The sequence below is a fragment of the Ammospiza nelsoni genome, chromosome 22 (genome assembly GCF_027579445.1).
Source record: "Ammospiza nelsoni isolate bAmmNel1 chromosome 22, bAmmNel1.pri, whole genome shotgun sequence".
NCBI classification, from domain to species: Eukaryota; Metazoa; Chordata; class Aves; order Passeriformes; family Passerellidae; genus Ammospiza; species Ammospiza nelsoni.
Genome location: NC_080654.1, coordinates 6,265,758 through 6,278,042, shown reverse-complemented (window position 1 = coordinate 6,278,042; position 12,285 = coordinate 6,265,758).

The window sequence follows — 12,285 nt, the reverse complement described above, 5'->3', positions numbered from 1 at the left end:
GGTTTGTTTTTCCCAGAGCCCAGACCCGAGGATCCAAGTCCCGGGCGGGGCTCAAAGGGCGGAGCGGCCCCGCCCTGGGCCGGGTTTAAATCGGCCTGGAGCCGTTCCCTGATCCAAGCCCGACATCTCTGGGATGAGCCGGGAATTTTCACGGGATAAATCCCAACCGCGAGCCTGCAGCGGCCCCGTTCCCGCTGTGGATCCCGACACTCCCGATCCCACAGAATTCCCGTCCCTTCTCAGATTCCCGGAGCGGGATTAAATCCCCTTTGCCCGAGGCTCGGCCCCGCTCCGGGCGCCGCTGGGGTTTTCCTGGATTTCCCGGGGCTCGTTCCGCCCGGATCCGCCTCCGGAATAACGCCTGGAATCCAGCGGGGAGAGGGAATTGTCCCGGGCTGTGACCCCCGAGGGATCCCGAGGGAATCTGAGATTCCCAAAGGGCTCTGGAGAAGGGGCAGGGATGGGGAAAATCGGGATGGGGGAAATTGCGATTGGGATTTCCAGGGAGTTTTCTCCTGGAGATCTCCAGCCCGATGGGATGGGATCCATAAAAATCCACAATTCCCTAAATTCCCATTCCAGTTACATCCGTGTGGGATTTCCACCCCAGTCTCTGTTCCCACCTGGGATCATTCCCAAACTGTTCCAGCTGCATCCATGTGGGATTCCCATCCCAATCCCATTCCCACATCATTCCCAAACCATTCCAGTTGCATCCATGTGGGATTCCCACCCAGGATCATTCCCAAACTGCTCCAGCCACATCCATGTGGGATTCCCACCCCAATCATCTCCATGGGACTGGGGCCTCTCCTGCTTTTTGGGGAGCATCTCCATGGGTTTTTGAGGAGCATCTCCATGGATTAGGGGTCTGTCCTCTTTTCTTGGGGGACGTCTCCGTGGGTTTTAGGATCTGTCCTGGTTTTTGAGGACAATTTCCATGGGGTTTGGGATCTGTCCTGATTTTTGAGGAGAATTTCCTTGGGATTGGGTGTGATTCTGCTTTTAGGGAGAATCTCCATGGGTTTGGGGTCTGTTCTGCTTTTTGGGGACATCTGCATGGAATTGGGGTCTGTCTTGAATCTTGGGAGCACCTCCATGGGATTTTGGGGAGCATTTCCATGGGATTTAAGATCTGTCCTCCTTTTCTGGGAGATATCTCCATGCGTTTTCAGATCTATCCTGCTTTTTGAGGAGAAATTCCATGGGATTGGGGTCTGTCCTGCTTTTTGGGGACATCTTCATGGAGTTTAGGATCTGTCCTGCTTTTTGAGGTGAATTTCCATAGGATTGTGATCTGTCCTACTTTTGGGGAGCACTTCCATGGAATTGGGGTCTTTCCTGCTTTTTTTGGGGGGACATCTCCATGGGTTGTAGGATCTGTCCCGCTTTTTGAGGAGAAATTCCATGGGATTGGGGTCTGTACTCATTGTTGGGGACATCTCCATGGGACTGAGGCCTGTCCTGAATTTTGGGAGACATCTCCATGGGTTTTTGGGAAGCATTTCCATAGGATTTGGATCTGTGCTGCTTTTTGAGGAGAATTTCCTCGGGATTAGGTCCTATTCTGCATTTTGGGTGCACTTCCATGGGATTGGGGTCTGTCCAGCTCTTTGGGGATATCTCCATGGGATTTGGGCCTGTCCTGAATTTTGGGAGCATCTCCATGGGATTTTGGGGAGCATTTCCATGGGATTGGGTTCTGTCCTCCTTTTCTGGCAGACATCTCCATGGGTTTTTGGGTCTGTCCTGCTTTTTGAGAAGAATTTCCATGGAATTGGGACCTGTCCTGCTTTTTGAGGAGAAATTCCAGAGGATTGGGGTCTGTTCTGCTTTTGGGGAGCGTCTCCATGGGTTTTGGGATCTGTCCTGATTTTTGGGAGACATCTCCATGGGGTTTTGTGCAGCATTTCCATGGGTTTGGGGTCTGTGCTGCTTTTTGAGGAGAATTTCCTTGGGATTGGGTCTTACTCTGCGTTTTGGGAGCACTTCCATGGGACTGGGGCCTCTCCTGAATTTTGGGAGACATCTCCATGGGATTTTGGTCAGCATTTCCATGGGATTGGGGTCTGTCTTCCTTTTCTGGGGGACATCTCCATGGGGTTTCGGATCTGTCCTGCTTTTTGAGAAGAAATTCCATGGGATTGGGGTCTGTCCTGCTTTTTGGGGGACATCTCCATGTGTTTTAGGATCTGTCCTGCTTTTTGAGGAGAATTTCCACGGGATTGGGTCCTATTCTGCTTTTTAAGAGCACTTCCATGGGTTTGGGGTCTGTCCTCCTTTTCTGGGAGACATCTCCTTGGGTTTTGGGATCTGTCCTGATTTTTGGGAGCATGTCCATGGGAATTTGGGAAACATTTCCATGGTATTTAGATCTGTCCTGATTTTCTGGGGGACATCTCCATGGGGTTTGGGATCTGTCCTGCTTTTCGAGGAGAATTTCCACAGGACTGGGGTCTGTCCTGCTTTTTGGGGACATCTCCATGGAATTGGGCCTGTTCTGATTTTTGGGACCATCTCCATGGGTTTTTGGGCAGCATTTCCAAGGGTTTTAGGATCTGTGCTGCTTTTTGAGGAGAAATTCCATGGGATTGGTGCCTGTCCTGCTTTTTGGGGAGCATGTCCCAAAAAGCAGGACCAGGATTAATGGCGATAATTATTGATAATGATTGATAATTATTGATACTGGATCTAACAAAGCCTCACTTGTCACAGCAGGTGTTGTAAAGCCAGGCCTAAATCCCACTGGAAACCCAAGGAATTCCAGCAGGAGGAGCACGAAGGTTAAAAAACTCAGCAGGACCAACTCAGTGATCCCAAATATTGATGGAAATCAGAAATTATCAGTAAGAAACTCATTCAAATTGATAAAAATCAGGAATTATCAATAGACTCAAGAAATATTGATGGAAACCAGGAATTATCAATAATAAACTCACCAAATATAGATCAAAATAAGGGATTATCAATAATAAATTCACCAAATATTGATGGAAATCAATATCAATTATGAAAATCAATTTTCCATAATAAACTGTCACAAATATTGATTAAATCAGGGATTATCAATAATAAACTCACACAAATATTGGTTAAATCAGAAATTAATAATGAACTCAATAATGAACTCACCAAATATTGATTAAAATATTATTATTATTACTATATTACTACTAATAATATTGTCAACTCTAAACCACACAAATAAATTGATAAAACAATCAAAACAAAGGAAAAATAAAATAAAATTTATTTTTCCTTTGTTTTGATTGTTTTATCAATTTATTTTTAGTTTTAAAAATTTGGGACTCCTTTAATTGTAGAACTGAGACTTAAACAGGAATTATTTTAATATTCACACTTAATTAGTATTATTTATTTATATTATTATTTATTTACAATTTAATTATTGGTTTTATATTCACACTAAAGTATTTGTTAGTATTTTATTATTTATTTACATTAATTATTGATTTTATATTCCAACGAAAGCATTTGTTAGTATTTTATTAATATTTGAATAAAGCCCCCGAACCTTTGGAGTCATACAGAATTAAACGGGAAAATAAAGGGATTTTTCCATGGGGAAAAAAAAAAACACATTCCAGGGTTTTAGACCAGGAATAGGAATTTAGGAATTTTTATGGGATTTTTGTGGATCCCATCCCTCTCTCCCATCTTCGTCCCAGCATTCCCAGCCCAAAATCCATGTCCCAGGTGCATCCTAAGGAATGAGGGAAGGGAAGGTTTGGGAAGGTTTGGGAAGGGAAGGTTTGGGAAGGTTTGGGAAGGTTTGGGAAGGGAAGGGAAGGGAAGGGAAGGGAAGGGAAGGGAAGGGAAGGGAAGGGAAGGGAAGGGAAGGGATCCCACCTGGAATTCTCTGCTCCAACATGGAATTGTTGGAGAAGGTCCAGAGGAGGCCATGGAGATGCCAAAGGGATTGGAGCAGCTTGGACGGGTGGAGGGATGACGGACGAACAGATGGACGGACGGATGGAATCCATGGATGGATGGATGGATGGATGGGGGATGAGTGATGAATGGAATCCATGGATGGATGAAATCCATGGAGAGATGAATGGAATCCACAGATGGATGGATGGATGGATGGATGGATGGATGGATGGATGGATGGATGGATGGATGCATGCATGCATGGATGCATGGAATCCATGGATGTATGGATGGATGGATGGATGGAAGGAGGGGTGTGGAGAACTTGGAGCAACTTCCAGTGTCTGGAGGGGCTCCAGGGAAGCTGGAGAGGGAATGTTCCTCGGGAAGAGGAGTGCCAGGATGAGCAGGAATGGGTCAGACTGAGATAGAGTGATTTGAGTGGAATTTGGGAAGAAATTCCTGCCCAGGAAGGAGGCGAGGCCCTGGCACAGCTCTCCTGAAAAGCTGTGCCTGCCCCTGGATCCCTGGAATGTCCCAGGGTGGGCTGGATGGGGCTGGAGGCACCTGGGGCCAGGGAAGGTGTCCGGACATGGAACGGGATCGGCTCGAAGGTCCCGCCAACCCAACCTGAACCATTCCGGGGTCCTTTTCCCTGTCCCACAGTGCCACCTGAAGGGGGAATTCCCGGAGTTCCTGCAGGAATCCCCAGCTCCGGAGGGATCAGCGTGTCCTGGGACGGATGTGCTCGGACACAGCTTGGACACAGGTCAGGGACCTTTCCTTCCCTTTCTCCCTGTAATCGGAATTCCTTTGGGATCTCTCCGGGGATCTCTGAACCCCTTCCATGGAGCGGTTCCTCGGCTCGCATCCCTGGGGCTTTTTTGGGATAAGCAGAGCGGCTGCTCTCGGCGTTCCATCGGCAGATCCCTGCTGCCACCGTGTGGACCCGGCCGGGAAGGTTCGGGAAAAGATTCCCTGCTTTTCCCCGTCATCCATCCATCCATCCATCCATGGATTCCATCCATCCATCCATCCATCCATCCATCCATCCATCCATCCATCCGTCTATCAATCCATCCATGGATTCCCTCCCTCCCTCCCTCCTTCCCTCTCCAGGATAACGGAGGGTGATCCATGGATGGTTTTATATAAAATCATATTTTCTCTATAAAAGGTTATTCTCTTTAAATTATATTTTCTATAAAACTATATTTTCTATTAAAATGACACCTCCAAAACTCCCCTGAGGAGGTTCCAGCGGCCCTGGACACTTGGGAATGCTGGGCTGGATGGAACGAACAGCGTTGGGACCTCGGATCCTCCTTGCCTGAGCCTTGGATCAGACAGGGAGAATTCCATGGAATCCTGAGCCCTTCCACCAGGTCCATCTGGGGATTTGGATGAGCCCCCAGCTCCTCCCAGCTCCTGGTGAGGATAAAAATCCTGGATGTCAAGGATGGGGAATTCCAGGGAGCTCCAAGTGGGACCTTGAGCATCCAGAAGGGCCCAAGGAGCCTGGAGCAGGGGAAGCTGGGATTGGGAAGGACCTGCCAAGGAAGGAATTGTCCTGGGACAGGGAAGGACCCAAGGTCCGCAGGGCCAGGATGGGGAGGAACTGTGGGATGAGCTCCCTCGGCCTTCCCAGTGTTTGATCCCCAGTTCCCACCAAAGAGCCATGGAGATGCCTTGGGGAAAGATGTTGGAGATCCTGGAGTCCATGGGAATCTGTGCTGGGATCTGGGGCTGGATCTGGCTGTGGAGGACACCAGGACAATCCCACACCTTCATTCCATGCGATCCCAAATCTCCACCTGTACCAGGATGTGGGACTGGATTCATCTTTGAAGGACACCAGGAAAATCCCACACCTTCATCCTGGACAATCCCAGGCCTTCATTCCAGGTGATCCAAAATCCCCGCCTGCATAGGAATGTGGGGCTGGATCTGTCTTTGGAGGACACCAGGACAATTCCATAGATCCCTTCATTCCAGGTGTTCCCAAACCTCTGCCTGCACTGGAATGTGGACCTGGATCCGTCTTTGGAGGACACTGGGACAATCCCTTCATTCCAGGTGATCCCAAATCCCTCTCTGAACCAGGATCTGGGGCTGGATCTGGCCTTGGAGGAGACTGGGATGATCCCACACCTTCATCCTGGACAGTCCCATGTGTTCATTCCAGGTGATCCCAAATCTCTGACTCCACTGGGATGTGGGGCTGAATCTGGCTGTGGAGGACACTGGGACAATCCCTTCATTCCAGGTGATCCCAAATCCCTCTCTGAACCAGGATCTGGGGCTGGATCTGGCCTTGGAGGAGACTGGGACAGCCCTGTGCCTTCATCCTGGACAATCCCATGTGTTCATTCTCTGGATCTCTGCCTCCACTGGGATCTGGGGCTGGATCTGGCTGTGGAGGACACCAGGACAATCCCACACCTTCATTCCATGTGATCCCAAATCTCACCTGTACTAGGATGTGGGACTGGATTCATCTTTGAAGGACACCAGGACAACCCCACGCCTTCATCCTGAACAATCCCATGTGTTCATTCCAGGTGATCCAAAATCCCCGCCTGCATAGGAATGTGGGGCTGGATCTGTCTTTGGAGGACACCAGGACAATTCCATAGATCCCTTCATTCCAGGTGTTCCCAAACCTCTGTCTGCACTGGAATGTGGACCTGGATCCGTCTTTGGAGAATACTAGGACAATCCCTTCATTCCAGGTGATCCCAAATCCCTCTCTGAACCAGGATCTGGGGCTGGATCTGGCCTTGGAGGAGACTGGGACAGCCCTGTGCCTTCATCCTGGACAATCCCATGTGTTCATTCCACGTGATCCCAAATCTCCACCTGTACCAGGATGTGGGACTGGATTCATCTTTGAAGGACACCAGGACAACCCCACGCCTTCATCCTGGACAATCCCATGTGTTCATTCCAGGTGATCCCAAATCTCCACCTGCCCTGAAATGTTGGGCTGTCTTTAGAGGACACTGGGACAATCCCTTCATTCCAGGTGATCCCAAATCTCCACCTGCACCGGGATGTGGGACTGGATTCATCTTTGGAGGACATTGGGAGAATTCCTTCATTCCAGATGATCCCAAATCCCTGCCTACATCAGGATCTGGAAGTTCAGGGCTGGAAAAATGCGGAATCTGAGTTAATCGGGATCATTCCCATTGGAATTGGGATCATTCCATTGGAATTGTGATAATTTCCATTGGAATTGGGATAACTTCATTGGCATTGGGATAATTTCCATTGGAACTGGGACCAGTTCATTGGAATTGGGACCAGTTTGTTGGAATTGGGATAATTTCCATTGGCATTGGGATAGTTTCCATTGGAGCTGGGATATTTTCCATTGGAATTTGGATAATTTCCATTGGCATTGGGATAGTTTCCATTGGAGCTGGGATATTTTCCATTGGAATTTGGATAATTTCCATTGACATTGGGATAGTTTCCATTGGAGCTGGGATATTTTCCATTGGAATTTGGATAATTTCCATTGGCATTGGGATAATTTCATTTGAATTGGGATAATTTCCATTGGAATCAGGACCAGTTCATTGGAATTGGGATAATTTCTGTCAAAACTGGGATTATTTTCATCAGGACTTGGATAACTTCCACTGGAAGTGGGAAATTATCCAAATTTCCCCTGGAATTGGGAGAATTTAATTGGAATTGGGACCAGTTCATTGGAATTGGGATAATTTCCATGGGAATTGGGATAATTTCATTGGAATTGAGGGATGGGAAGGGTTGTGGATGGATGTCCTGGCTTTTTTAGGGATCATCCTCCCCCTGGAATCCCAAGGAATGGCTGGGGCTGGGAATTTGGGATTCCCTCATGCTCTGGGGTTTTCCAGGGGGTCAGAGCTGGGTATCGATCCCAAAGGAATCCCATGGGGTGAGGAGAAATGGGAAAAATGATCCCATGGGAAAAGATTCCTTTGGTTTCTCTAGGCTGTAAAAACTGCCCTGATCCCAAATTTCTGCAATTCCCAGAAATTCAGAATTTGCTGGAATTCCCACTTTTCCCTCTTGCTTTCCTTTCCCTGTCCTGCAGGAATTTGGGATGAAACCTGGACTGAACCCTTCCCATGGAGTAAAAACCTGACACAGCCTGGATAAATCCCTGAAATTCCAATATTCCCCAAGTGTGGCCTCAGGAAAATTCAGGAATCCCAATTTGCTTCTTTCTGAGGTGATTTTTTGCTGGAATTCCTGCTTTTCCCTCCCCCTTTGGCATTCCCTGGGCATGGAGCTGCTCCCAGAAGGATCCAGTGGGATCCTCGTGCTTGGATTCCTCAGGATGAGCCCAGATGGATCCAGGAAAATTCAATGGAAAACCTCCAGGAAAATCTGGGGAAATCAGGAATAAATCCCATTTTTCCTTAAAAATTCCAGGAATTCCTTTGAATTTCTTTGAATTCCCATTTCTTTGGCTGCTCCCTAAGTTCCCTTTTCCTTGGGAATTCCCATTCCTTGATTTCAATTGATTTCAAAGTCATGGAATTTTTTCCACGCCTGCTTTGCCCTATGAGATTGAGCAGCACTGGGAATTAAAGGAATCTGGGATTCCTGGGAATGAAAATATTTTGGGAAAACAGCATCTGAGTGGATCCCAAGGAGGAGCAGGAGGAGAATTCCCACTTTTCCCTGGATGTTCCCTCATTCCCAAAACGCTTTTGGGCAGCTGAGAGGGAGAAGGAGCAGAAATTGGGGAAAACCTCCAAAATTATGGAATTTTCTGCCTTTTCCTATGGAAATGGGGCAAGAAATTGGCAGAATGAGGATCATACTCAGTGTCCATGTGGGATTTGCTGGAATGAGGAGCTGGGAATTCCCACATTCCTGCCATTTTGGGGAATTTTACATCCCAGCTGAGCCCCGAAGATGTTTTGTGCCTTCCAAGTTTTTTCTGGGAACATCCAAGTCTTAACCAGGATTTTTTTCCAGGGATAAAACATGATTTTTGCTGGGATGAAAAATCTTGGAAAAACCCTGGGTGCAGTCTAGGAATTAAATTCCAGAAGATCCAAGCTGAAAATAAAGCAGGCAAAAATCGCTGGAAAAGTCAAAGGGAAAAAAAGTTGGGAATAATGCTGGGAAAATGGGAATAAATTCCGGTTTTCCATGTTTTCAACCAGGAGCCCCTAGATGGCAGCAACGCCCCGGAAAAAGCTCGGGGAAAGGGAATTTTGAGGATTTGGGTGTTTTGAGGAAAGGGAATTTTGAGGCTCTGTTGGGCTCAGCTTCCATTGAAAATTCCTAAATTTTAAAACTCCTGCAGATTCCTGCGCTCCTGGATTTTTCCTCCTCTCCTCAATCCCGGATTTTTCCCTTTTTAGGGAAAATCCTCCATTGAAATCCCCAAATTCTGGGTTGAGATAATCCCAAATTCTCTTTTAAGGTCCCTATGATCTTCAGGAAATTCCTGGGATTCTTCATCCCCTTCTCCAGCCGGTTTGGAAAACCTGGATCCCCCAGGAAAGGAAAATCCCAGAATTTCATTCTCCAGCTCCAAAATTCCTAATGTGCAAAAAAACCCTGGAATTTGGGGGCCTGGATGGATTTTTATGGAATTTTTCCAGGATTGGGATTTCCAGCGCCACTGCTTTAGGGAAGCAAAACCCTGGAAGTCACATCCCAGTGCGGGAAAAGGAGGACAGAACTCAATCCCATGGAAATGCTCCCCAAAATCCCATGGAGATGCTCCCAAAAATGAGAACAGGCCCCAGTCCCATGGAAATTCCCCTCAAAAAGCAGGACAGATCCCAATTCTGTGGAAATTCTCCTCAAAAAGCAGGACAGATCCTAAACCTTTGGGATTTGGAAGAGAAGGAGCCAAATCTTTGGGATCTGGGAGCAGGGAAAGGACCAAACCTTTGTGGTTTGGGAATGGGAAATGAACAAAACCTTTGGGATTTGGGAGCAGGGGAAGGACCAAAACTTTGGGATTTGGGAGCAGTGAACTAATCAAACCTCCTGGATTTGGGATCAGGGAATGATCCAAACCTTCAGGATTTGGGAGCAGGTCACAATTCAAACCTTTGGTGTTTGAGAGAGAAGGAACCAAATCTTTGAGATTTGGGAGCATGGAATGAACCAAACCTTTGGGATTTGGGAGCAGGGAATTAATCAAACCTACTGGATTTGGGATCAGGGAATGATCCAAACCTTCGGGATTTGGGAGCAGGTCACAATTCAGACCTTTGGTATTTGAGAGAGAAGGAACCAAACCTTTGGTAGTTGAGAGCAGGGAATCGACCAAACTTTTGGGATTTGGGATCAGGGAGTGAAACAAATCTTCAGGACTGGGGAGCACGGAATGAACCAAACATTTGGGATTTGGGAGCAGGGAACTAATCAAACCTCCTGGATTTGGGAGCAGGGAATGATCCAAACCTTCGGGATTTGGGAGCAGGGAAAGAACCAAACCTTTGGGACTTAGGAGACTTCCAGAAGCTCTTCCCTGCACTGGGTTTGGGAACAGGGAATGAACCAAACTTTTGGGATTTGGGAGCAGGGAAGTGAACCAAATCTTTGGGACTGGGGAGCACGGAACGAATCAAACCTCCTGGATTTGGGATCAGGGAATGATCCAAACCTTTGGGATTTGGGAGCAGGGAACGAACCAAACATTTGGGATTTGGGAGACTTCCAGAGGCTCCTCCCTGCACTGGATTTGGGAGCAGGGAATAATCCAAACCTTTGGTTTTTGGGAGAGAAGGAACCAAACCTTCAGGATATGGGAGTAGGGAAATAACCAAACCTTTGGGATTTGGGAGCAGGGAACTAATCAAATCTCCTGGACTTGGGATCAGCTAACAGTCCAAACCTTTGGGATTTGGAAGAGAAGGAGCCAAACCTCCTGGATTTGGGAGCAGGGAATGAACCAAACTTTCGGGATTTGGGATTGGAGAATGAACCAAATCTTCAGGATTGAGGAGCAGGGAACTAATCAAACTTCCTAGATTTGGGATCAGGAATCAATCCAAACCTTCGGGATTTGGGAGCAGGGAACAAAACCTCCCGGTCTGAGCGTGGGTCTGGATTTGTCCTTTTCCCTTTATTTTCCGTTTCCCTCATCCCAAAGTCATTCCCACACCTTCCCGGCCTATGTGTCCTTCCCGGCAGGACAAGGCTGGGATGTCCCCGGGAGTTTTTAATCTCTCAAATGCTTCCCAAAATTAATCTTGGAGAGTGCAGGAGCGGGGGAGGGAGCGCTGCCCGCGGCCCGTCCTTGGCGCTCTTCCCTGGGGAACACGGGCAGGAAGGGGTTAAAGGCAAGGTGAAACACGAAACGGCGCCGGCAGAAAGGCGGGATCTGGGAAAGCTTTCCTGCGATGGAAAACAATCCAATGTCCTCTGGAAGGGCTCCAGGGCCGTGTTCCCACCTACCGGGAACTCTCCTCTGCAGCGGTCACGGGAAAAGGGCAAAAATCGGGATTTGGGATGGGTTCGCACCATCCAAGGGGGATGGAAAGCTCCAACACCGGGAATTCGCCCTGGGAAAAGCAGAAATGTGGGGGAGCACGAGCGAGAGGGGCAAGGAGTTAAATAATGATGGGGAAAATAAGGTGGTTTTGGGAGCCACGGAATTTCTGGGTTGAAACATCCCAAAAGAAAAAGATTCTGGGATGAGCAAGGTGAGAATTCCAGTGGAGGGATGATCTCTCTGGAATGGCCCCGGGGTGGGAGAAGGAGGCTGGAGCTGGACAAGGGATCAAACCTTTGGGATTTGGGAGCTGGGAACCAACAAAACCTTCGGGACTGGGGAGCAGGGAAAGGACCAAACTTTTGGGATTCGGGAGAAAATGAACCAAACCTTTGGGATTTGGGAGAGAGGAAAGGACCAATCCTTCAGGATTTGGGAGAGAATGAACCAAACTTTTGGGATTTGGGAGCTGAGAACAAACAAAACCTTTGGGATTCGGGAGCATGGAATGAACAAAACCTTTGGGATTTGGGAGTGAGGAAAGGACCAAACCTCCGGGATTTGGGAGAGAATGAGCCAAACCTTCAGGATTTGGGAGAGAATGAACCAAACTCTCGGGATTTGGGAGAGAATGAACCAAACCTTCAGGATTTGGGAGAGAATGAACCAAACCTTCGGGATTTGGGAGAGAATGAACCAAACCTTCGGGATTTGGGAGTAGGGAGCGAAACTTCCAGGTCTGAGCATGGGTTTGAATTTGTCCTTTTCCCTTTATTTTCCCCCTCCCTCATTCCAGTCCTTCCCCCCCACTGCCCCGGGGCCATTCCAGAGGGATCATCCTGCTGCTAGAATTGTCACCTCCCATACCCCAGAGTCTCTTTTTTGGGATATTTCAGCTGGGAAATTCCATGAATCCCAAAAAATCCTCA